Source organism: Ornithorhynchus anatinus, chromosome 12, assembly GCF_004115215.2.
Source record: "Ornithorhynchus anatinus isolate Pmale09 chromosome 12, mOrnAna1.pri.v4, whole genome shotgun sequence".
Lineage (NCBI taxonomy): Eukaryota > Metazoa > Chordata > Mammalia > Monotremata > Ornithorhynchidae > Ornithorhynchus > Ornithorhynchus anatinus.
Window position 1 is genome coordinate 21,101,145 of NC_041739.1, and position 27,601 is coordinate 21,128,745.

Consider the following 27,601-nt stretch of genomic DNA (forward strand, 5'->3'; position numbering starts at 1 on the left):
AGAAAGTAGAATAATTAGGGAACATTTTTTTCCCACAACCTGAGGCTGTCTTAGGTATTGCATGACCAGAACAGTGACCCAAACATTGGGACAGGTAGATTTAATTCAGAAAAAAATGGTTAGGTGCTTTCTCATAGCGTCATTCATTCATTCAATAGTATTTATTGAGCGCTTACTATGTGCAGAGCACTGTACTAAGCGCTTGGAATGAACAAGTCGGCAACAGAGACAGTCCCTGCCGTTTGACGGGCTTACGGTCTGATTGGGGGAGACGGACAGACAAGAACAATGGCAATAAATAGAGTCAAGGGGAAGAACATCTCGTAAAAACAATGGCAACTAAATAGAATCAAGGCGATGTACATTTCATTAACAAAATAAATAGGGTAATGAAAATATATACAGTTGAGCGGACGAGTACAGTGCTGAGGGGATAGGAAGGGAGAGGGGGTGGAGCAGAGGAAAATGGGGGGAAAAGAGGGTTAAGCTGCGGAGAGGTGAAGGGGGGGTGGTAGAGGGAGTAGAGGGAGAAGAGGAGCTCACTCTGGGAAGGCCTCTTGGAGGAGGTGAGTTTTAAGTACGGTTTTGAAGAGGGGAAGAGAATCAGTTTGGCAGAGGTGAGGAGGGAGGGCGTTCCAGGACCGCGGGAGGACGTGGCCCAGGGGTCGACGGTGGGATAGGCGAGACCGAGGGATGGTGAGGAGGTGGGCGGCGGAGGAGCGGAGCGTGCGGGGTGGGCGGTAGAAAGAGAGAAGGGAGGAGAGGTAGGAAGGGGCAAGGTGATGTAGAGCCTTGAAGCCTAGAGTGAGGAGTTTTTGTTTGGAGCGGAGGTTGATAGGCAACCACTGGAGTTTAAGAAGGGGAGTGACAGGCCCAGATCGTTTCTGCAGGAAGATGAGCCGGGCAGCGGAGTGAAGAATAGACTGGAGCGGGGCGAGAGAGGAGGAAGGGAGATCAGAGAGAAGGCATCCATCAAGTCCTGATGCTGCTTCACTTCCCCGGCCTCTGCCTCAGCCTTATTGTACTACATTGTTTCTTTGCATTTTTGCAACTTTACAGTATTTAAAACTAATACTGAGTGGCAAGGGTGAAGTACTCTGCTAGTGATGCACAGAACAATAGCTCCAAGTGGGACAGGTACTGTGTCCAACTCGATTTGCTTGTATCTGCCCCAGCACGTAGTACAGTGCCTGGAACATAGTAAGTGCTTAACAAATACCATGATTATTATTATTATTATTAATAATATAATAATTGGATTCGAAAAATGCCATGTGGTATCCTCAAACACCTAACTCGTTAAGGCCCTTCAAGTCAGTGATTAGGCTAATGCAGTTTCCCCATAAATACAATGTTTCTTAAGAACACAAGTACTGCATTGTAATAAAAATTACTCTAGATATGTGCATGTGGTGGTGCATTTAATCATAGGTGATAGGTGGAAAATGAGATCCTGAGTAATACAGTCCCTAGGGTGAAGCAGTGGAGATTCCCCATTAAACCTACTACCCTTTCTATGTACAGATCTATCTAACCTGGGTTTGCAAATCTCTGTTATCTCTCTCTAGTTTAAATGGGATGAAAGTAACAGAATTGGAATCAGAATTCCTATTTTTTGATTCTGCCTGTATCAGGACGGTGCTCTGAGTGAGAACCCTTCTCAACTTTGTGCCTCAGTTTCCTTATTTGTAAAATAGGAATTATCATTCTTACCTACCCCAGAGAGACAGTATTTCATCAGTATTTCTGATCTCTTCTTCATCTGACACTCCATAGGTGACATGCACTGAGGGAATTATGATCATTCAAATCCTGCCATGTTGAATTTTTCTTGTGTTCTTTTAATCATCCAGTTGCCAAATGATCTAATTCCTTTTATTAAATTGTCAACCAGCCATTTTTTTTCTATTGTTGTCCAAAAAGATCTTTCCCCTCTCTTAGAGTAACCTTTCAATATTTATATAGTTATCATATTCCTACTCTTAAATGTCATTTCTTTTGGCTAAATAACTGCAATTTTTTTAACCTTTCTTCAGAGTATTTTCAGTTGGATTGGACTTCTGTAAACCTCTCCAACTCTCTCATAATCTCTGTTAAAATGAGGGTATTCATTCTGCACACCATTCAGTATTCTAGGTTTGATTTTGTACAAAGATATTGCAGTATCTACTCACCTATTAGAATTATTGTGTTTCTCCATCCCAATAGAATATAGACTACCTCTTTGGTGTCCACTACCACTTTCATCTCCCACTACCCCCATGTTGGTACCCTTTGTTCCTTTCAAGCTAACCTACTCCCGGTGCCTTGTTCTCATCTCTCCCACTGCCAACCTAGTGCTCACACCCTCTGCACACAGCACACCTTTAATAAATATCATTATTATTACCACTCCCCCCGCTTGGAACTCCCTCCTTCTTTACATCTGACAGATTACTGATCTCCCCATTTGCAAAGGTTTTCTGAAATCGCCTCCAGGAAGCCTTCCTTGATTACCTCCTAATCTCCCCACCTGCCACTTCAGCGCTTCCACACCATGTAACTATTCACAAACTCCCACAGAATGTTTAAACATATCTTTATTTTATGTTTCTCCAGTTAGATTGTAAGCTTCTTGAGGGCAGGGATCGTGTCCGCTAATTCTAGTATATGCTCCCAAGCACTTACTAGAGTGCTCTACACACAATAGGTACTCAATAAATATTATCGATTGGTTGATTCATCTCAGTGCTCATCAAATCCTGGATTGACTGCCCTATCATCCTCTTGGCTGGTTTCCCCAGTTTCAGTCCCAGATCACTCTGCTGCCCAGCTCGCTTTCCAGGAATGCTTTGTGTGTGGGGTTGCTAAGGGCTTTTTTGCCTACACTAAGGGGTAAGGGAGGGAAGGAGTGAAAGGTTAGTCTCCCTCCTAAAAATCTGAAATGAGCGAAGAAATGTTTTAGTACTTGAGCCCCGTTCTTTCCCCTTCTTGGCCTAAATTTTACTAATTTCTCAGATAATTGTCTTTGCAGCCATCCATTGCCCACAATTTTCAAGATAGAAGAAGCTTTGAGAGATTATCTCAACCCTTCCCTACCCTGACCTGAAGCAGGGCCATCTTAAACCATCCCAGATAGATGAGAAATGACTCTGTTTTAAAAGACTTCCAAGAAGTAGGTTCCACGTCCTCCCTCAGTTTCCCACTTCAGTGCTTAATAATAATCCTCCCTGCCAAGACATTCTTTCTGAATCTAATCTAAACTCTGCATCTTGACTTTGAAGTCAATTTCCCCTTGTTCTGTCCTTCAGTGGAGTTAGATCAGTCAAACAGCATCCTGGGTAGACTATCGTTAAGTTTGTAGACTGAGCAATTCCAATTTCTTTCATTTTTTTCTCATAAATTGCCATTTCCAACCCTTTAATCATCACGGTGGTTCTTCTCTGAACTTTTTCCCATTTCCCATCATACCTTAATGGTTTAGTCCATGTATTGACTGGGGGGTGGGGTGAATTTTAATTAATCCAAAGATTTCCTTGTTTCCCATATCATCTATCTCGAGTAAAGGCCTAAAGTTGCAGCTGACATTTAGGCCTCTATTCGAGGTAGATATGATATGGGAAACAAGAAAGTCTTTGGATAAATTGGAATAGGAGAATCAAGGGAGCAAATCCCCAAAAGACAAAGGTAAACATTTAAAACACTGGAGGCATGTAGCAGATGGGAACACCTCCACTCCTGCCTCTGAGTTACACGGTTATGAAGCGATGCCTGTGCTCACAAGAACCTGCATAGGAAATGTGACGATGGCTTTGGGGGAATCAGGGAGGGCCGGACTCCTACAGAGAAATGATCTAGTTTCAGGAAAACTCAGAGAGATCTCTGCAAAATTATACATGTGACATACGGTCTCCTCCATGGTCATTAATGTCCATTCTGCCTAGAACCGCTGAATCAGATCTGTGCAGAGGCCTCAGAGACATGTGTGTTCCCTTTGTGACAAACCCAAAAAGAGTGTTGTCCCAGTTGTCTTAATGCCTGACAGAAATAGGATCCCAGATTAAGGATAGCTGTTTGGAATTCTCCTCCCAGGACAGCGAACAAATAACTGCTAGGCTTAGGGGAGGATTTTGAGAAAATGGCCAGAGTTGCCATGTTAGCCATGACTGGGAAAATGGACTCACAGTGTTGTGCAAACTTGGGTCACTCATTCATTTTATTCTCTCAATAACTGATACACTGCAGTCTCAATAAATCCAGATAAGTCCAGATGGATAAATGGTCTCCCTGATGTAAGCACATGACAAGCAGCGTGGCCTAGTGGAAAGAGCACAAGCCTGAGAGACAATGACTAGGGTTCTAATCCTAGCTCTGCCTCTTGCCTACTGTGGACCTCGGGCAAGTCATTTAACTTCTCTGTGCCTCAATCTCCTCATCTGTAAAATGGGGATTCAATACCTGTACTCCCTCCTACTTAGACTGTGAGCCCCAGGTAGGACAAGAACTGTGTCTGACCTGATTATCTTTGTTCTTCCCCAGCACTTAGTATAGTGCTTGATATCTAATAAACTCCTAATAAATATTACAATATTGTTATTCTTATGATTCCTATTAAACTGTCCTGGTCCCTGCCTTAAGTACCAAATCATTAAGGATATTTGGACAGAGACACTTTTGACCAGTTTCAGGCAAGTGTTGATCATAGGGGCACCCGCAGCAAGCGGCAGTAAGCTGAGTCAATCCATCAACTGCATTTATTTAGAGCTCACTGTGTGCCGTGCACTGTACGAAGCCCTTGAGAGAGTTCAATATAACGGAGTTAGTAGACACATTCCCTGCCCACAAGAAGCCGAAGAAGTACAGAAAAATTTGATAATGTTTGCAGATTCATTTCTCTAGTGCCCCAGGCCTGTACTGATTTGCGTGACTGGTTTATGGCAAATTTGGGTGTTCTTACTTTGCTTGGAACTGTTCTTTGCTAAAGCTTCACTCTTGACAAAGCACCTCAGCATTTGGGCAATAAATCTGGACCGGGGACAAGTCATGAACATATCCAAGAGTTGAGAATGCCCCAGCGTGCCGGAGGAGCAGGGCCGGATCCTGAGACCGGACCCTCTCCGACTCCCACTCGCCGCCGTGCACCCACCAGGGTCAGATGCCATTCCGTCCTTGAAGTCTCTTCTTCAAGGCCCAGAGCAGGAGAGATGGGGCTTAGCCACCTCAGGAAACGGATCTCTACTCCTCCTACGCAAAGCCCAGCCAAAGGGCACGCTGCAGCTGTCTGTCCCGGAGTTTTATTGGACATGGGGCAGGGGAAAGAACGTTCCGAGAAGATTCCCAGGCTCAGTCTCCAGCCTCTTCCCGCAGCCCAGCCATTTTCAGGAAGGGAGCCAGGGTAGCCACCAGCTTGGTGTGGCCACTGAGAAAATAGAAAAACAGCCACAGGACCCAGCCCTTTATTTCTTGCAGAGCAGAGGAAACACAGAAGCGACCTTTATCAAAAAGGTTGGATTACACCCACTCTGCTGCTCAGCGAGTTGTAGCTCTAGTGCAGAGAGGGTGACGGAAAAGTGAATACAGTATATTGTACAGTGTCTCTGATGTCCATGTATTAATAATAATTATGGTACTTATTAAGCACTTACTATGTGCCAAGCACTGTTCTAAGCCCTGAGGTATATACAAGATAGTCAGTTTTGATGCAATCCCTGTCGCACGAGGGGCTCACAGTCAATCTTCAATTTACAGATGAGGAAATTGAGGCACTGACAAGCTAAGTGACTTGCCCAATATCACAAAGCAGGCATAGATTAACGTCTGTCTTCCTCTCTAGACTGTGATCTCCTGGGCAGGCAGTGTGTCTATTATTGTACTGTACTTTCCCAAGCACTTAGTACGGTGCTTTGCACACAGTAAGTGCTCAATAAATATGATTGACTGACTGACTCAAATGACCTTTCTGGCCAGCTAACACATCCGTATAGCAGTATGGTGATCCTTTCACTCTGGAGGAAAGGATACCATCTCTTGGGGATGATCATCTTTGACTACTGCATGAATTGGACCCTAAAGTTAAGGTAGAATTTAATAGGATCCTGACTCTGTAGAACTGGCCAGACAACTTGCTACATCAGGGGATGGCATTGACCTGAACAAGCAGCAACGTACCATCATCAAATAGTAGTAAATGAGCACCCAAATGTGCCTGTGTGATACTGAACAGTTCAGGAAATTCATCTCCTTTCCTTTGGGAGATTACCATCTCAAACAAACAAGAGTGGCAGATGGGCATCTAAAAATAGATGCAGGCTTACCTATTCTGCCATTGTGCCATAATGATGATGATGGTATATGTTAAGCGCTTACTATGTGCCAGGCACTGTACTAAGTACTGGGATAGATTCAAGGTAATTGGGCTGAACATAACCACCGTCCCACGTGGGGCTCACAGTCTAATCCCCTTTTTACAGATGAGGTAACTGGGGCACAAAGACGTTAAGTCAAGGTCACTCAGCAGACAAGTGGCAGAGCTGGGACTAGAACCCAGGTCCTACTGACTCCCAGACCCAAGCTCTACTAGGCCATGCTGCTTCCCTAGAGGCCTCACCAGCCAAAACCATTAGGGTTTGAACTGGTTGCCTCCTGAAGCCCAGTGGAGGCCAGAGCTGCCCAAGAATCTGAGGAAAGCAATTAGTTTCTAAACCACACCCTGGGTGGTACTAGCGGTCCACACATTCCACGCTCCAATTTGTCTCCTCCTTGCCCCTTTGAACAAAGCCAAGGCAGGGCTCTGTGATGATAACAGAAGGCCAAGAATTTGTGGAATGGAGCTGATGAGAGTCTCAGGCAAAATCCCTGGCTTCCAAAGGAATTCACAGACTCTATCTAAGCCCTGGAATCTGAAAGGAGTGGGAAATTGATTTATTTGAAAGTGTCTTCTTAGCAGTGCTTCAGTCCTGTTCATTTTCTTCTAAGCCCAAAGCTCTTGGCTCAGTGGTACTTTGCATATTACTTTGCATAAATCTGCATATCGAGTTCAAGCCCTAGCTCCACCTATGTAAAATAAATTAAATTAATTAGTGCAACCTGCAGTTGTATTCACCACCCGCTCTGTGGTATGCCCATAGGACAGGGAGTTTCAAACGAGGAAAGGGCTAAGCAACAGTCTTCAAGAATGCCAGCCAAGATGGCTGCTCATCAGCCCTTGCTATGGAGGGGCAGAGAACACCTTGGGAAATTCACCCTAGTGGCCCCCTCCTCCCGCTGGAGCCTTCCTTCCTAGTAAAATATTTTCCTTTAGAAAATACACAGCCCAAGCTGGGCCCAACATTGAACACACCTCCGACCAGTTGCAAACCAGGAGAAGGGAAGGATGAAAAGACATTTTTTTTTCCCAATTATCATGCTGCCTGGCACTGTGCCTGTAATTGCATAACACTGCAGAATTTGAAACACAAAACTAGGTAAGTGTGGGAGATGGAGGTCTTGACTGTAATTTGGGGAAAGGAGTGGTGAGTTGAGGCAGAGTAACATTTGAAGAAAAGAAATAAAAAAAGAAACGAGTCCTATTTCAGACTTAAAAATCACTTTCTCCCATGACCTCAGACACTCGCCATGGATTGGGAGTCCCAGAGGACAGAGGGGCTCTTCACAAATTCCCTCCTCTGTGGAGAGGGCAGTAACCTGGAGCACAGGAGCTCTAATGCTACAAGAAGTCAAGGGAGGGAAGACGGCTCAACTCAGTGGGCAGAGCTCTAGACAGGAGCCCAGCGTCTGGTGTCCAACCCGGTAGCTGCCGCTAATTTGTTCTGGGACCTTGAGCTGACCTGGTGCACCTGTTTCTCTGCCTGTAAAATGAGATCTCACAGATTATGGAAAACATCTGAATTGTTGAATAGTAATGATAATCACAGTATTTGTTAAGCACTTACTACTTAGGCGGTGAGCCCTTGTGGGACAGATCCTTTGTCTGACCTGATAATCTTGTATCTACCCCAGCACTTAGTTCACTGCTTACCACATAGTAAGATATTATTATAATGTGCTAAGTACTGTGCTAATCGCTAGGGAAGATGCAGGATAATAAGATCAAAGACAACCCCTGTCCCACATTCATTCATTCAATTCATTCATTCAATCATTTTTATTGAGTGCTTACTGTGTGCAGAGCGCTGTACTAAGTGCTTGGGGGAGCACAGTATAACAATAAACAGACACATTCCCTGCTCACAGGCTCATAGTAGAAAGGGGAGGGAGAACAGAAGCTTGGTGCGGGCAGGGAATGCGTCTCTTGTTATTATCGTACTCTTCAAAGTGCTTAGTACAGTGCTTTGTACATGGTAAGCATTCAGTAAATACAGTCGAATGAATGAATGAATGAATCCCCATTTTCCAGTTGAGAAAACTGAAGACCGGAGAAGTTAAGTGGCTTGCCCAAGGTCACACAGCTGGCAAGTGGCAGAGGCTGGACTAAAACCTGGGTCCCAGTCCCATGCTCCTTCAGCTAGGCCACGCTGTTCCTCTTTTCACAGTAGGTTATTTCTCTAGCACTAGTCATGAGAAGTAGGGCTAGTTTGGAACCCCTACTAACTGGAGTCAGGGGAGATGAATTAGATGACCCCTGAAAACCCTCTAATAAACTCGTCACGTCTCAGTCCAACGCCTATCATCCCCAAGCAAGGGTAAGTGTGAGGGACAGTTTATCTCTTTTGCTCTCTAAACCTGTTCTGGAGGATTGATATAAGAAGTGCCAAGAGATTGCAGTTTCTTTAGGTAACAAAACCTGGATTTGAGACAAAGATGAAATGAAATACTGTGTGTGTATAAATATATACATAATATGTGCCCCTGTGGATTGATACCTGCTAAGTTAGAGTTGTTTAATGGCTCATTAATTTACAGAATGATCTGTAACAGGGAGAAAACCATCAGGGCAATATTGAGTTTTCATGTTGATTTTGATATGTCATTTTCTTTACTTAAAGTTGATAAGGAACTCCCTGCTGCTAGGATTTATTCACTCTTACTAACTTCTTCCTCTTACTTGTTAGCTTTGCTCTTGCAGTTCAGTGATATAATCCTCTCAACCCCACAGACTGAATGCTGTGTGTGTGTGTGTGTGTGTGTGTGTGTGAGCGAGAGAGAGAGAGAGAGAGAGAGAGAGAGAGAGAGAGAGAGATCTTTATCCTTGCCAGGCAGAAATAACTGGCTCTAAAAAATGAGAAAACCAGGGGGAGAGTTAACTTGAAATAGGTGTGCCTGTTTCCACAGTACACTGTTCAGTCTTTTGCTTAATCCATCTATGAATGGTATTTGTTGAGCACTTTGGAGGGGCAGAACACCTCTTCCCCTTTTTGAGAAACAAAGTGCCTATGGCATAAAATAAAAATCACTGAATGATTTCTGTGCCCTGAGTTTAAATTTTCCCTTGTAGTATTGTCTCTCTGACACTTAACCCAGATGTCCTGAGTGCTGAAATTGGTATTTGCACCACTGCAATTTCCCTCGCCTGTGACTTTCAAAAAAGAAAAAATACTCCAGTTTATAAGATGTTGGTGCCAATGAGTACTTATGGCCAAGAAGAGTGGCATCAGCTATAAGCACATACACATTTTGCTCCTTAAACTTGCTCATCAGTGACTTCCAAAGTGGGGTCCTAGGTCCTGAAGGGATGGTAGACGAAGCACTTGGCTCCCACCCAGTGCCCACAGGCTTTAGTCATAATGAAGGGCTCATATAAAAAGGTCCTGGCTCTGCTCATTTAAGACCTACCATGTCTCTTTTCCTTTCAGTCCTCTTTCTCATCTCTTTGCCGGCCCCTTCGTCTCCTTACCAGCTTCTGAGCCGGGGGTGCTCACGGTTTAATGATAAAATATTTGACCTGACCCCAGCTTGTCAGTTTTCAGATCATCTTCCGGGGTACTCCACACCTGGGCTCGGGTTTTCGAAATGATCCCAGTGCCTCGAGATTATCTGGGCAGGACCCGGGGCATTTGGGCAAGCTTCATATAGTACTTCAGCCTTGGCTCGTCTCTTCTATTAAATAATGTATTCAGTTTCATGTTGGAGCCTAGGGATGCCAGCAGCTGTCCTTTAACTGTACAAAGGTCATGGGGGCCCAGAGGAGAAAACGACACATCTCTGAAAATGGCAGAGCCAGGGAAAAATGCGCTTTTTTATCATACACGAAGTAGGTTTTGGAACCTTAGCATTTGCCTTAGTGGTAAGTTTACTTTATATTTTAAAAAGAGCTCCTGGGGAAATTTCAAACCTGTTCATAGTAGTAGAGTGAGTGGGAACTAAAAATATCACCATTTGAGTTTTCTCTCTGAAGTTGCTCAGAGAAAATGCATGGCGTCTGCATAGTGAGTCCCTGCCTTTTTCACCTGCACAGATGCTGACGCACCGTCCTGAATTGGATGGTGTCATTCACCCTGGCCCTAAGCAGGACCGTAAATCCCCAGATCATGTGAAGTGCTTCTTCTAGATCTCTTACGAAGCACTCAGAATTAATCTCCCAGAATGCAAGTTAGAAACTTAACAGGCAAGACGGTTTGGCTACTTAAAAACCTCAGATCAGGCAGGATGTGCTGGACATTAAAAGCCAAATTAGCTGACAAGTACCATCTCCCCTCCGTGGGCCGTCTTACATCAAGCAGTTCTAAAAGTTATTAGTGCTGTGCTGTGGCAGTAGTGCACCGTGCTGCTTTATAACCTGCTTTCATTATTCATCGCCTTTTTCTGGCCCCTTCCAATGTTGCATGAGGAATCTTTTCTGTCTGGACAAGTCTGGCTAGGGGAGAATTAGAAAATATTTTACACAAAATGTAATTCAGATGGAGACATCGATTCACCATTGGTGGGTTTTAAGTGAGGCCTTATTTTTCTAAAAAGAAAAGGCCCCTCTGAAGAAAAAAAAAAAAAAGAAATCAGCAGTCAGTTTTTACTACATTATCTGACTTTTGGAACATGATTGAAATTAAGATATGATGATACTAAATTTACCACTTTCCAACCACTTTCCAAGTGGGGATAGTCTAAAAACCTGCACATGCTAAGCTGCAATTTTACCTCAGCACCTGGTGATATGGTGACCCAAAGTTTGTGAGGCATATTTAACACCAAATCCTCGCATAGTAATGCCCAGCCTCCTGGGACTGTGTCAGGAATTGTGCCATTTGGCACTCAGACAAATGGCTCTGATTGACAGATTGATGCAGCGTTCTACAACCAAGATAGTCACTTAGGCAGACCGCATCAACTAACAAAGTGCAAGCCAGTCATAAAAAGAAATCAACAGAAAATATAATTAACTTCTAATCTATCAAATGGTGCCGAACCAGCAAAAGGTCAAATAGGGACTCCTCTGATGTTTTCTTTTAGATGGGATGAACATTTTCATGCTTTGCTTTCTATTTTATCCAACCAAAGGAAATTATTAATGGAGATCATAGCACCATGAAAATATTTTGTTCAGGATGCCTCATTCTGGTAACGAGGCAGGCAGTGTTGTTGAATCACTTTAGGGCAAAAAGGACCTCATCAAATAATAGGGATGAGTCAGTGGGGAGAATGAGATAAATAGCAGTGGCAGTAGATTAGATGTGAGAGTATCAGGCACTGGGAACATTGACTGACGAGAGATCGGCTGTGTCCCTCGCACGTTCCTCTAGTCCCCCTGCCTACTAGTCAAGGAGACCCTAGGCCATGGATTGCTGGAGGAGACAAGAGTGGGAAGAAGCACTGAGTGACTTCAGGAGAAGCAGTGACAACCTCACCAACTGCGCCAGCTCAAATGATCCAACCTCTACTGGGCCATGAAGTGCTGATGTCTGGGTGGTGATGGTGGCAGAGTCAGAAGAGGAGGAGACAGTGGAAACTCTCTCCTTTTTACCTTCTCTTCCTCCTTTATTCTCACTTTCCTTACTCTGTTCGTCTTACGGGGAAGCCCATTTTTCAGCCAGGAAATCTGAGCCCAGAGGGGCCCAGATCTTCTATTGCATTAATTGTTAATAGTAATAATAAGATGGTGCTCCCACTGGGGCACAGAGTGCAATGAGCCAAAAAGAGGGCAGAAGTGCAGCATATTGCAAAGGGCATGTGCTACCTGCACCACATTAATTAACCTGAGGTGGAATTGTGGCTAGAATTCCCGTTCCCCAGAACATTGCTCTTTCTATTGGCCCAGCAGTAGGGCTGAATTAAGGAATAGGCATCAAACAAACATAACAAACCCTACCTCTCTTTTATGACTTCATTTTTCTATTTTTCATGGGAATGGCGTTTGTAGCAAAACTCTCGAGTGTTTGTTGCTGACAGATCCTTACCTTCTGTTCATCTGGTGAGGTGGGGAGCAATGGGGGGGGGGGGGAGCGGCGGGGAGCATGTTAGAAACCGTAGGAGTAGTTTTTTAAGAAAAGGGGCAAATTTGTTTTGTCGGCACAAGTGCTATGGTGTGAGATGCATCTTTCCCTTCAAGCCTGAGTTATTCATCATTGCTTCCAGGTCTTACAAATCAAAGAAAAAAAAATCCTAGATCTGCCTTCTCTTTTTTTGCCATTCGAGGGTACATTTTCCAACCCCTTCTGTGCCGACCCTATGTGGCCTGAATAAAATGACTGGATCCTAGAACTGTGAGATCCCTGATGGATTTAAGCTCCTGTTGCTTCCCTGGGGAATGGGCCAGGCTGCAGCTCTTGGGCCTTTTATTTTCCTTGGCATAGGCCCTTGTCTTTCTCACAAAGGGTGCATGACTCAGTAAGGAAGGGAGATCATAAAAGAGGAGGTGACTACCTCGTTATTCTCTCCCCTCTGCTCCTATTACTTTGACGGTGGCATCTGAGCCCTCAGGAGTAGTTGACATGGGCAGTATATCCCATTTTAGCTTTCCAGGAAATTTAGAGGAGCTCAGGTTGCAAGCAGCAACGAAGATGTAGATCAAAGTGTCCACCGGGCCAGCATATTTGACTGAGAGCGCCTGAGGGCAGCAACGGCAGCTCACTGCGCAAATGCAGAATTAAAAGGAAACTGGGCTGCTGGTTGATGTTTTTTCCCTACGCGTGTCTCTCTTCTCATGGACGATGTGCTTTTTTAAATCATTATGTCCCACAAGTGAAAAAGTTTGGTGGATGGCGGGGCTTCTACAGAAATTCTTCTCCTATAAGCTACCCTTAAGATTCAGTTTGTCTGTTCCATTTACTCAACTGCCTATTCATATGACTGTATTTATCATGTTTGCAATATAGACCTGCTTGTCTCCTCTATTAGGCTGTAAGCTCCTCAAGGCTAGGAATCACATATTTAACTTCTAATGTGTCCACCACTCTCCCCACCTTTAAAATCCTCCTAAAATCACAGCTGCTCCAAGAGGCCTTCCCAGACCTTCCCACTCTCCCCTCCATAAAGTTGGCTGAGTACCCTTTATGCACTCTGATAATCAACCCAGCCTCATAATATTTATATAAATATTCTTATGCTCTACTATTTCCCCTATTCCTAATCAATCAACCAATGGCATTTATTGATAGCTGAGTCCAGAGCACTGTACTAAGTACTTGGAAGAGTACAATACAACAGATTTGGTAGACACATTCCCTGCACACAAGGAGCTCACAGTCTAGAGGGAACTACACACAGTGAGTATTCAAGAAATACCACTGATGATAATGCTATTTGAGTGTAACATACTGTACAAAATGCTCAGGAGGAGACAATATAAATAAATTATGGAGATATAAATGTGCGAGTGTGTATGTGCGTGTGTGTGTGGTGGGACTTGGGGTGGGATGAATATCAAGTGCTTAAAGGATACAGATCCAAATGCATAGGACTAGAGAAGAGCAGAGTGTTTTTGCCTGCAGTGGAAAAAATATGAAAGTGAGTGACAGATAATTTTCATCCCACAGGCATATGGGAGAACAGAGCTTAGGGAGAAGGGTGTTTGAACATGCTGAATATTTCCAGGAATTTAAGTCCCAGAAACTCTTGAACACTGGGCAGGCACAGAGTTAAATTTCCATTTCCAGGATGCTGACAACCAATGGCAGTGGCCTTTTATTTGCACGGTCACCCAGACACCCTTAACGCTCATTTCTGGGGCTGGCAATGTTTGTACTTGTGTAGGGGAAGCAAGTCTGTGTGTTCCTACTTCACACTTCCAGGGACAATAGCCAGAGAAGATTTGAGATACCCAAGACATGGCTTGGGAGAAGGAACATGGCCTAATGGAAAGAGCATGGGCCTGGGAGTCAGAGGACCTAAATTCTAATCCTGCTCTGCCAGTTGCCTGCTGTGTGATCTTGGTGACCCTTGCTGTGTGACCCTATTTATTTTGTTAATGAGATGAACATACCTTGATTCTATTTATTGCTACTGTTTTAGTGAGATGTCCATCCCCTTGATTCTATTTATTGCTATTGTTTTTGTCTGTCTCCCCCGATTAGACTGTAAGCCCATCAGTGGGCAGGGACTGTCTCTATATGTTGCCTTGTATGTACATTCCAAGCACTTAGAACAGTGCTCTGCACATAGTAAGCACTCAATAAATACTAATGAATGAATGAATGAATGAATGAATGAATCTTGGTCAAGTCACTTAACTTTGCTGTCTCAGTTCCTTCATCTGCAAACTGGTGATTCAATACCTGTTCTCCCTTCTCCTTACTCTATGTGTCCCATGTGGTACCTGATCACCCTGTATCTACCCCAGTGTTTAGTGCAGTGCTTGGTGTGTAGCAAGCACTTAACAAGTACCACCACACTTCCCCTATTGGTCTTAACTCTTAGATGTTGGGCCTTTCATGATGCCAAATTTCTTTTAACCAGTCCTCTCTATCTTTGATGGAAGCCAGGTCTAAAAACAGGCACATACACTCTGACCTCAAATTAGAACCCAATCAAAGGATTTGACTGTGTGCTTTGTCACCAGTCTCATATTCGCTTTGTTGCCTAATGAAAGAAAAATGGAAGTGAGCCACAGTGGTCAGGTGGCATTAGCTTTTAGGTAAAAGGGGCAGTTGTTTGGGCCCCACTGCCTTCTGGGGACCCCTCACCCATTTCAGACGGACTTACTAAAGTCTCCTCAACAGCCCTAACTCTAGGCCTGCTGAGTGTCAGATTCAGGAAGAGAACCAGTGCCCAGTGGCCTAGCTCACAGGTATTCTGGAGAAGGCATTTGGGAGTGACTTTTAATATTAATAATAATAATAATAATGGTATTTGTTAACCGCTTACTATGTGCCAAGCACTGTTCTAAGCACCAGGGTAGATAGAGGGTAATCATGTTGTCCCACATGGATCTCACACTTTTAATCCCCATTTTACAGATGAGGTAACTGAGGCACAGAGAAGTTAAGTGACTTGCCTAAGGTCACACAGCAGACAAGTGGCGGAGTCAGGATTAGAACCCATGTCCTCTGACTCCCAAGCCCATGTTCTTTCCATTAAGCCACACTGCTTTAACCTGGAGAGTCACCGGGTTCCTACTTCCCCTGGCCTGTCAGAGCCGTGTTCCTTGGCCTATGACTGTACCTTTCCTTTACTGTCACCATGGCTGTTCTTTAGTCTAACTCCTCCATGTACCCTGCTTGCCTCACTGGGCTTTTCATTTTACCTCTATCATCTGACTGATGTGACCGAGTCTATTTGCCTTCAGGTAATTTATACCACACATACGTACACATGGATGGACCCTCCTTCGCATCTGAGACTCAGCATTTCTGACCTTCACAGCCAGGTTAACATGTTTCAGTTTAGTGTGCAGATTATTTTTAGATCTGAGGCCGGGCGCATGACGTGCTTTGCAGTCAAAGCGCTGTCCTACTGTGAGGGTGTAAGCCTTGGCCCTGCTAGGTTCAGGGCTGGGGTATATCCCTGGCCAGAAACCGCTGCAGGCTGTCAACTGCCAGTGAAGAGAGTATTTCGGGCACAGAGCTAGCCTTGGAAAAGAGTGAGAGCCTGATGAGTTTAGCACCATAAAAGAACAAGAGGGGAAAGTGCAGAGAAAGCAAACACAATTCCATTTGGAGATTGGGGTGAGTCATTACGGTCACAGGGCCCACACAGTTATCAGGGCCCATCACTCAACTGTCCCAATTGTCTAGGGGCACACACACAAGACTGCTCCCATCACCTGCCATGGGATTGCTGATAAAGACTCATCAGACTGTGCAGGGATTGTTTTCTGGCCCAGAAAATGCATGATGGACCACACAGGTGAAGATGGAGATGGAGTTAAACTGTCATTTGTGTCTGTTTCTTTTCAAGCTGGAAGGCATTGAGGAGGTGATTTGGATTGGACTTGAAACATCCTCCTCTCTCATAATCCTGCCCCCTCCCTTGTAACCTCCATCTCTCTCAAACCGAGCGAACTATGTTTAACTTGCTATTTGTTTCAAAGAGGAGAGATGGACATTCTCTGCCCAATCCTCCCCCCTCTTTTTTTCTTGGCCTCTGCCTTTGCCCAAACCGATCTGCCACTACTGGCTATCCTATCTCCTGCCCATATATTCAGTTGGCTTTGTTCTCACTGGTAAGTTGGGGTGACCTTTGCCCTCAAGCATACTTCCAATTCAATGATGGTCACAACGTGGACAGCCTGATTAACACTCAAGTTGCCATCTGGCTTGTCAAAAGACCATCGTCTGTGACAGTGATAAAGCTTTGGCTCCATATTTTAATCACAGTTGATGATAATTACTTGCCCAAAATGAGAAATACCTGAACAGCCGGGGAAAAGGAAACACCTGTTTCACTGGTGTTTCCGACAGGCTTGGAAGTTTGGGATACTGTGGGGAGGACTGAAACCCCTTTAACTCAAACAGTGAAATGAAGAACTTGCCCGCGGTAATGTCCAGTAAGATTCAAGACATAATTCCTGAGTGAGACCCTGATTGAAGTAGGAGCTTGGGGCCAAGGTTTTCCCAAGAGAGACTTCAAAGGGCAGGCCCCATAGCGGCTTGAGCAGTGAAGGCAGGCATGCGCAGTGGTGGAGGGGGGAGGCTTGGAATGAATTGCATAATGTGGATTGATGGTTCATAAACTTGAGTGAAGCAACCCATCTGGAGATCGTGTTGTCAATCAGTTGAGCACTTACTACATGCAGAGCACTGTACTAAGTGCTCAGGAGAGTACAACTGCTAAACTTGAAGTCAGGCCTTGTTTGGAGACCAGAGTTTGTTATGACCATAGCTGCTATTACAGAACTGTGAAGTAATGTGCCCACTGGCTCTAGTGTTATTCCAGTATTGTCCAGTAAAGTCCCTTTTATGAGATGAAAATGCCAAGCCCCTAAAATTTTCCATAAACCCAATCCTGATAGGAAAGAATCCTGAATAGAGGAATTCTGTTCAACTATAATTCATTCTTTAGAGAATTAAGACAAATTACCGAGCCTGCTTTTCACATACCTTTCCAAACCACACAGAAATATCTTTCCGATCACTGTGGAAATCAACCATATGCAGGGGATTTTCAACAGCCCATTGATGCACGGATGTAATACAGGCATAGCCAATGATACCACCGATTTATAATCCTCAAAAATGTGATTGTAACCAGAAGCACATTTTCCCATTGATTTACATGTTATTGTTGATTCTTTATTAAAGTCATTCAAAGCATGACAGCCAATACCACCTCTTCTGTTTCAGCATCTTATAGAGATGCTTCAGATTGTTCAAGTTCAATGAAATCTGTCTTCAACGATTCTTCCGAATGAGATGCAATTAGCTCATCAATTTCTTCATTATCCATTTCTAGAATCAGTTGTCTCCCTAGTTCAACAGCATGTTGGGTTATCTTTTCAGAAAGGATATCTTCCACACCATGAAAACTAGTCACAAATTATGGACCGCATTTCCTTCCAAATCCATTCGATCAATCAAAGGTATTTATTGAGTGCTTACCATGTACCGGGCACCGTACTAAGCGCTTGGGAGAGTACAATACAGCAGAGCTGGTAGACATGTTCACTGCCCACAAGGAGACTGCAAAATCTCAGAGGAGGAAGGGGGAAGCCTGGGGGTGGCAGAGTGAGAGGAGAGTGAGGGTGGGGAGGAATGATTTACTGATCTCTAGTCCTTAGTTTGCATCTTGGGGTGGCCAGAAAGGTGCAAGGGGTAAATGATGAATCAGGCAGTACAGGTTGTGTATCCCCAGGGTGGCTGTGACCCAGAGTATATCTGTATATACACAGCCTAAGAAATACTTAAAATAGCTTGTGTCTGTAGAAGAGGCAAGAACATTTCAAAATAATAAAGCTCTGTGGGTGGCTAAATCCAGCAAAGGCTGATGTTGCAACCTGGGTAAAATACACTGCTCCAGGAAATTTTTAAATGAGAAGGAAATGGAGTGATATGTCAGAGGGGGGAAAAATGCCATCTTGGAAAACACATCCTAGAAGCATTTAAAGTTTTCTATCATATCGAACAAGGCTTTTCCAGATCTCCTGCCCTGAGCATCAAGGTTTCTGATGAAGTGGGCTGGGCTAGGTAACTGTTCAAATAATATAGGCCAGCTGAAAAGGGCTCATATTCCAGGCATTAGCTTGTCCTCTTCTTAGGAAAAAGGCACCAGTGGAGAAAATGTTGATTAAACTGGTCTCTCCTCTGCTCCTTCGGTCCTACTAATTGGTTGTGGAGAGAGGGGAAGGAGCACTTCTGGAGACAGTGGGAGGTGGAACTCCTTTTAACTGAGTCCCTCCAGAAGAGAGCCTACTTTTCCCACAGGAAGAATTTCAGGATCCTAGGTGAACTGGCATTTTCCCTAGAGGACCACCCCAAACTACATACCTGTAACTGCTGAGAGCACAAGTGCAGAAACTCAGTCAGGAGACTTGGAACTTGGTTTCAATCAATCAAGGGTAGCATTGATGCTTACCATGTGCAGAGCACCGTACAAAGATCTTGGGAGAGTACAGTACAACAAAGTTCATAGGCAAGTCCCTGTTCACAATGGGCTTACAGTCTAGATGGGGAGACAGACATTAATATAAATAAGTAAATTATGGATAGTCATTCATTCATTCATATTTATTGAGTACTTACTGTGTGCAAAGCACTGTACTAAGAACTCGGGAGAGTACACTATAACAGACACATTCCCTGCCCCCACTGTGCTAAAGTGCTGTGGGGCTGAGGGTGGGGTGAATATCGAGTGCACGAAGGGTACAGATCTAAGTGCATAGGTGATTCTGAGGGCGAGAGAGCATTACTTAGCATTACTTAGCATTACTTATAAGAGAAGTAGCCTGGCTCAGTGGCAAGAACCTGGGCTTGGGAGTCAGAGGTCATGGGTTCAAATCCCGGCTCCACCACTTGTCAGCTGTGTAACTTTGGGCAAGTCACTTCACTTCTCTGTGCCTCAGTTACCCCATCTGTAAAATGGGGGCTAAGACTGTGAGCCCCATGTGGGACAACCCGATCACCTTGTATCCTCCCCAGTGCTTAGAACAGTGCATTGCACGTAGTAAGCGCTTAACAAATGTGTCATTATTACTACTTAGGACACTTCGGAGGTTCCATTCTCCATTTTCTTTCTTTTGAGGGCCCTTCTGCCACTCTTTTCTGGCTAAGGGAGGCACAGGATCTTCCATCTGCTTTGTGTCTGTCTGCCTTTGGCTAGCGTAGAACTGAAACTAAAGGAAAAATTTAATCCAAAATCCAGAGACCCTAGCCACGTTTTCCTTCCCTAGATCAGTGCCTTTTTCACATTTTCCTGAGAAGCAGCATGACCTAGTGGATAAAGCAAGAGCCTGGGAGCCAGAGGTTTTGGGTTCTAATCCCAGCTCCACCACTTGCTTGCTTTGTGCTCTTGGGCAAGTAATTTGACTTCTCTGTGCCGCAGTTTGCTCAACTGCTAAGTGGGGATTCAATAACTGTTATCCTTCCTACTTCGAATGTGAGTCCCATGTGAAACAGGACCTGTGTCTGACCTTGTAATAATAATAATAATGGTATTTGTTAAGCACTTACTATGTGCAAAGCACTGTTCTAAGCCCTGGGAGGGATACAAGATGATCAGGTTGTGCCACGTGGGGCTCACAGTCTTAATCCCCATTTTACAGATAAGGGAACTGAGGCACAGAGAAGTGAAGTGACTTGCCCAAAGTCACACAGCTGACAAGTGGCGGAGCCAGGATTAGAACCCATGTTGTCTGACTCCCAAGCCTGGACTCTTTCCACTGAGCCACGCTGTTTGTACGCACCCCGGCGCTTAGAACAGTGCTTGACACGTAGTAAGCACTTAACAAATACCATAAAAAATAAATGTTGGAAAGCCAATAGGGAGATGCTAGAAAGATTTCCTCAGTTCTGAGCATTGGGAGATAAACTCACACCCCACTCTGAGCTGCAAATTCAAGACAGAAAAATCCTGATAAAGTTTGTTCTGATGAATCTTTCAGCCTTTCATTCTGGTAATTGTCTCACCTGGTCATGCTAGAAAGATCATTGTTTGGGAAAACAGGATTTCATGTGATATATCAGCCCACATAGAGGTCAATAATGAGAAGATAATTTTAACTTGAAGTGTAGTGAGCAAAAAGAAAAAAGGAAACTGAAACTTTTATTTTTTCCATGACCCTTCTCTTGTTTAACTATTAAAGTGACAATCACACTTATTATTCTCTTTTGCTCTGGAGAGGTCTTCTCCAATTAGTGCTGAAATCCACTGCCAGAAAAGAGAAATCCATTCACACATAGGGATTGCTTTTCTCCTCCATTCAGAAGCCTCTACGTCCTTGCCAGTGACTGCAGTGGTTGGGTTTCAGCAAGAACCGGATCTTAATAAAATCAACTGCCACAAGGATGAGACCCGTATTGCAGGGGGAGTTGTTACTAGTCTTTCACTCCACATTAAAACCTTCATCTCTGAGGATGAGAAGGGTTTGAGCATTAAATCTATTCTGCATTCCACCACGTCCTTTTTCATTCTGATCAGGACTGGATACAGAATTAACCTTTTTTAATTAAAGACCTAAAAGTCTTCCTTGTTAACTTTTTGGCACTTGTTACTGGTGAAAATTTTTACTGCATTACACTTTAGGGAGCTACTGAAGCTACTTTGGCAGTGAGATGACATATAAATAACATTTAGTATTATTATTATTGGGCTTGAGTCTCATTTCTGCAGCTCTGCAGGAATTCCAATGCTCAATCTTGCTCACTAGAAATACTGTACCTTAAAGTATATGTGGGAGAGGTGGTGCACAGGATGACAGAAAGAAAGGTGTTAGCCCTGGGGAATAAATTCCACCAAACAAACCCCATGATGTAGGAAGGAGAGAGACCCACAGAAGAACAGATGCCCTAAATGCATCCCTCTATTTGTGAATATACAAATGCCTAGGTGACGCACAGGTGTTGAATTGCCAGTTGGCAGGGATGCAGGGTAGGAGCTAAGAAATTAATCAGTCAGTCCATCAATGGTATTTATTAAATGCTTACTATGTGCAGAGCACTGTACTAGGTCCTTGGGAGAGTACAGTACAACAGAATGAGTGAGAGAAGCAACTTGGCTTAGTGGAAAGAGCATGGACTTAGGAGTCAGAGGACATGGACTCTGATCCTAGCTCCACCACTTGCCTGCTGTGTGACCTTGGGCAAGTCACTTAACTTCTCTGGGCCTCAGTTACTAATATGTAAAATGGTGATTAAGATTGTGAGTCCCACATGGGACAACCTGATTACCTTGTATCTACCCCAGCGCTTAGAACATAGGAAACGCTTAACAAATATTATGATAATAATTAGTGGATATGTTCCCTACCCACAGTGAGCTTATTGTCAGATAAGACCTCTGGAAGGAAGGATCAGACCTATAAGGGACTTGGGCAGCATGTCCCCATCTTGGCCTGGGGCTGACCCACCTTTTGGGGCCCCCATCTGGATAGTCAGAGCTGCTCTCCCCTGTTGGTATGAGTTTCTTGGGCAATATTGCTGTCTCCAAAACCTGGTTTCTCTTAGTGAGTGTTCTAAACTGAATCTTCAGGAAAATTCTGTCTGGAGAAAAGTGTCCCTTGAAACCCAAAGAGCTTGTAATTCCTAGCACCTGCTGTGTGTAGAGCACTGTACTAAATGCGTAGACTGTAAGCCCCTCAGTGGGCAGGGACTGTCTCTAACTGTTGCTGATTTGCACATTCTGAGCGCTTAGTACAGTGCTCTGCACATAGTAAGTGCTCAATAAATACTATTGAATGAATGAATACAATACAGTACATTTGGTATTGAATTATCATTAGCAAGTTCTTTTTTTAGAAAGCAATCTGCGATGGCCTGGGGTCATAGTGTTTCAGTACCTAAGTCCCTGATGAATCCCTCAGTTGGATAAAGCAGCATGGTCTGGCAGTCAGAGGACCTGGGTTATAATCCCAGTTCCACCACTTGTCTGCTATGCAACTTTGGGCAAGTAACTCCACTTCTCTGTGCCTTGGTTACTTCATCTGCAAAATGGGGATTAAAGCTGTATGCCCTAAGTAAGATCAGGGACTGTGTCTAACCTGATTATCATGTACCTATTCCAGTGTTTAGCACAATGTTTGGCACAAAGAGTAATAATATTTTTCAAGTGTTTACTGTGTGCCAAGCACTGTACCAATTTCTGGGGTAGATGCAAAATAATTAGGTCCCACCTGGGACTTACCTTCAAAATAGGAGAAAGAACAGGTATTGAAACTCCATTTTGCAGATGAGAGAACTGAGGCAGAGAGAAGATGGATGACTTGCTCAAAGGTCAAGCATCAGACAAATGGATCTGGGATTAGAACCCAGGTCCTCTGACTCCCAGTCATGTGCTCTTTTCACTAGGCCCGACTAATTGCTTAACAAATACTATGAAAAAAATAATAAAGCATGAATATCACGTTAGAGCTGAGGACATTTCTTCACGTGGATGCAGCCCCTGTATTCCTTGAAATATCAAGGGTTCAGTGGGGATTTCTCTAGAGGAAAGCAGGGAGAGGAGAGGAGAGATTTGAGAGGGTTTAGAAAGGAAAAGTCCTTTAGGAACTACAAAAGTGGGAAAATCTTGTGAAAATGGGTAAAAGGTGGAAGATGATGAACACATTGAGAAAGAATAAGAATTCCCAGATGATTTCTATTTGGAAGTTAGGGCAAAGACAAGTTGGAGTGTCTAAAGGTCATATTAATGGGGGAGAGTGAGATTTGGGATATCCCAGCATTTCATTAAAATCGATACAGCATTTCTCACTAATGCTGACGTTCTGAGGAGAGCTCATCATTAGTAAAATCGGCATTTGTGAACTATTGTTTCTATAGTAACAAGGGGCTGCAGCCCAACCCCATCCACCAAATCTCGACTGACCCCCGTCATATATTCTATGTGGTAGTCTTGCAATTGTCAGATTCTGTGGCTCGTTATTTGTCTGTGGAATTTCTGTGCAGTTGGAATTTCTGCCGAAGTCAGGTTGTCAGCCAAGAGCTGGCTGTCGCAGTGTGGAGAAACTGGGAGAGCCATTACTGAGGTCCACACCCCGCAGATTTTACATTTCTGAAGCTCCCTCCTCCTCCCCCCTGCCCACCTCTCAGCTGCTCGCAGATTTGTCGCTGCACCTGTGGCTTTTCTTCATTCTGTCTTTAAAATGTTTCTTTTGAAACCTTACTGACAGAACCTCACCCTCAGCTCACCATTCGGCTTCTGTCCTCCATTTCCGTCGCATGCCCCACCTAAAGAAGCTGACGTGGGATGAGCATTGCTTTGATGCCGGCAGCTAAAATTCCAGGACCTCATTGTTTGTGACCTTCATTGCTTGAAACTGTCCTAAAAGACAGAGATCGAAGGTTAATGTAGAAAAGTGATGTGGCTTAGTGGAAAGAGCACAGGCTTGGGAGTCAGAGGACATGTGTTCTAATCCCGGCTCTGCCACTTGTCTGCTGTGTGACTTTGGGCAAGCTACTTATCTTCCCTGTGCTTCTATCTAATCTGTAAAATGGGGATTAAAACTTTGAGTCCCACGTTGGACAACCTGATTACTCTGCATCTACTCCAGCGCTTAGAACAGTGCTTGTCACATAGTAAGTGCTTATCAAATACCATCATTATTATTATTATTATGAAGATTGGACACAGTGCTTAACCTGTACCAGCACTTCTTAATTCTTTTTTTTTCTAAATGGTATTTTTAAGTGCTTACTGTGTGCCAGAGAGTACCAAGTGCTGGGTAGATACCAGCTACTCATGTTGGTCACAGTCCATTTCTCACAAGGGGTGCACGGGATTAATCCCCATTTTTATAGATGAAGTAATTGAGCCACAGAGAAGCTAATAGTCAATCATATTTACTGAACACTCACTTTGTGCAGAGCACTGAACTAAGCACTTGGGGGAGTGCAATTTAGCAATAAACGGGCATGTTTCCTCCCGGTCACACAGCAGAGAAATGATGGTTAGAACCCAGGTCCTCTGATTCCCAGGGCCATGCTCTTTTCGGTAGGCTATACTGCTTCTTAAGTTATGATCATCCTCAGTGCCTTTCGGCGCCCACGGGTGGAATCCCTAGACCTAGTCCAGAGCCCAGCACCTTTAGTACAGCTGCTTTTAGAAATGAGCCATGAGGGCAAGGTGGACAGGGCTGACCAGATCCATGCAGAGGTGCCAGCAAACACTAGGGTCAAGAAACAGGAAGTATGACATGTTGGGCTGAAGTAGACAAATTTTTAGCCTTCAATTCCATAAAAACGCTAAACAAGGATAGTGGAATGCTCAGTGGGGAACTGAGAGAGTTATAGCCTATGGTTACTTGCGTGTTACATTTGAACATGCTTTTCTCTCCCTTCCCTTCATAAGAGATGGAGCCATGTATGCAATGAAAAGAGCAGTTAAAGTTGCTCATCTGGATGCTTTCTGTAGCAAAGTGATTTACATTCCTATGTAAGTAGGATAAATTTATTATGCCATAGGTCCAAAGTGAGTCTGTGGATAGATATGCACATGAGAACACATGCTCCTTTAACCTTGGTGGGAAATATTGAGTCTTAGCAAAAAAACAAACCCAAAATTCTGACAGCTAAAATGCCCTTTAAATAAATGTGAAAGGTTCCTGGTACACTGTGCAATAGAGTTTTTACGAATCAGACAAATCTTGAGTCTCCCAGGTACTGCCATATTGAGAGTTGTAACGCCCTCTCCCCCAGCCCCCGGTATTCTGCATTCTGAATGTTTTGCTGTGATTTACCAACACGGTGCTCTGGGTTTAGAGTCTGTGTGTATTTCCTTTGAAGAAGCCAAGTTGACTTAGAGATGAAGTTAATCAAAAAGTTTGTATTAATGTGCACGGAGAACCCTCGGGCAAACACTAGGAACCCTAAACCCTTGGGGCAAATCATTCTAAGTCTTGTTATAGTACACGGTCTGTCCTGCTTTCAGTAATACATTTCCTGTTCAATTATTCTGCATGTTGCCACCAAGACAGCTGTTTACTTGAGGGCCTGACTCCTTCTGGAACCCCAGTTATTTAAAAAATGTGAAGGGCATTTTACTCTTCTTTCCATCAGCGAGTGAGAGCGAGGAGGATATTTGTTGTTTTTCATAAATTTTATTTTTGTGGAGAATAAAATGTCATTCCTGGTCTTTAATATGGGGAAATGGGTAGATTTGCAACCTTACCAATAGCTTTAAAGCACTCAATCTCCTTGTCCCCTCCTACCTCACCTCGCTTTCTTACTGCAACCTAGCATGCACACTTTGCTCCTCTAATGCCAACCTATTCACTGTACCTCAGTCTCTGCTATCTTACTCCAACCTCTCCACCCACATCCTGCCTCTGGCCTGGACTGACCTCCCTCTTCATATCCAACAGACAATTATTCTCCCCACCTTCAAATCCTTACTGAAGGAACATCTCCTCCAAGAGGCCTTCCCTGACTAAGCTTTCATTTCCTTTTCTCCCACTCTCTTCTGTTTCACTCTGATTGGCTCTTTTTATTAACACCCCACCTCAGCTCCACAACACTGATGTTCCTATCCGAATTATTTATATTAGTATCCGTCTCCCTCTCTAGATCTTAAGTTTCTTGTGGGCAGGAAATGTGTCTGTTATATTGTTGTAGTTTCCTAAGCGCTTAATACATTGCTCTGCACACAGTAAATGCCCAGTAAATAGGATTAACTTATTGATTGATTAATTAACATATATTTAGAATCGGGTGCTGAGTAAGCCCTGTTACAGACCCTTTCTTCTGCCTAGAGTTCTCTTCCCATTTTACACCTGATGGATCTTTGCTCTCCTCATCTTCAAAGCCCTTCTGAAATCACAGCCCTTCCAGGAAATTTTTATAAAAATAATAATTATTAATATAGTATTTATGAAGCACTTTCTATGTGTCAAACATTGTACTTATAGTTGGACACAGCCCTTGTCCCTCATGGGACTGTCAGTATAAATTGGCGGGAGAACAGGTATCGAATCTCCATTTGACTGACGAGGACGCTGAGGCGCAGCAAAGTTGTGACTTGCCCAGGGTCACACAGCAAGCAGTTGGCAGAACTGGGATTAGAACTCAGGTTCTGTGACTTTCAGGCCAGGCCTCTTTCCTCTAGACCATGGATAGTGAATACCTGTTCTCCCTCTTGCTTAGACTGTGAGCCCCATATGGAACAGGGACTGTCCAACCTGATTGCCTTTTATCACTGTACTTAGTACAGTGCCTGATATATAGTGAGTCAATCGTATTTATTGAGCTCTTACTATATGCAGAGCACTGTACTAGGTGCTAGGGAGAGTACAATATAGCAATAAACAGACACATTCCCTGCCCACAGTGAGCTTACAGTCTAGTAAGTGCTTAAGTACCATAAAAAAAGCACTGCAGTCATTCCCATCCCTACTGCTTCCTGGACTTTCCACCTCTGCTTGGTCCCTGTGGGCTCTTGGTCCACAATAATAATAATAATAATAATGTTGGTATTTGTTAAGCGCTTACTATGTGCCGAGCACCGTTCTAAGCGCTGGGGTAGACATAGGGGAATCAGGTTGTCCCACGTGGGGCTCACAGTCTTAATCCTCATTTTACAGATGAGGGAACTGAGGCACAGAGAAGTTAAGTGACTTGCCCACAGTCACACAGCCGACAAGTGGTAAAGCAGAGTGGCCTAGTGGAAAGAGAAATGGGCCTGGGAGTCAGAGGCTCTGCTGTGTGGCCTTAGGCAGGTCACTTTACTTCTAATAATAATAATGTTGGTATTTGTTAAGCGCTTACTATGTGCCGAGCACTGTTCTAAGCGCTGAGGTAGATACAGTGTAATCAGGTTGTCCCACGTGGGGCTCACAGTCTTCATCCCCATTTTACAGATGAGGTAACTGAGGCACAGAGAAGTTAAGTGACTTGCCCAAAGTCACACAGCTGACAGGTGGCGGAGCCGGGATTAGAACCCTTGACCTTTGACTCCTAGATCTGTGATCTTTCCACTGAGCCACGCTGCTTCTCTGTGCCTCAGTTTCATCTTCGGTAAAATGGGGATTAAATCCTACTACATCTTACCTAGATTGTGAATTCCATGTGGGAGAGGGACTGTATCCAACCTGAAAACCTTCTAACTACCCCAGGACTTAGACCAGTGCTTGACATATAACTCTTAACATAACATAACATAATACTGAAAAAATACC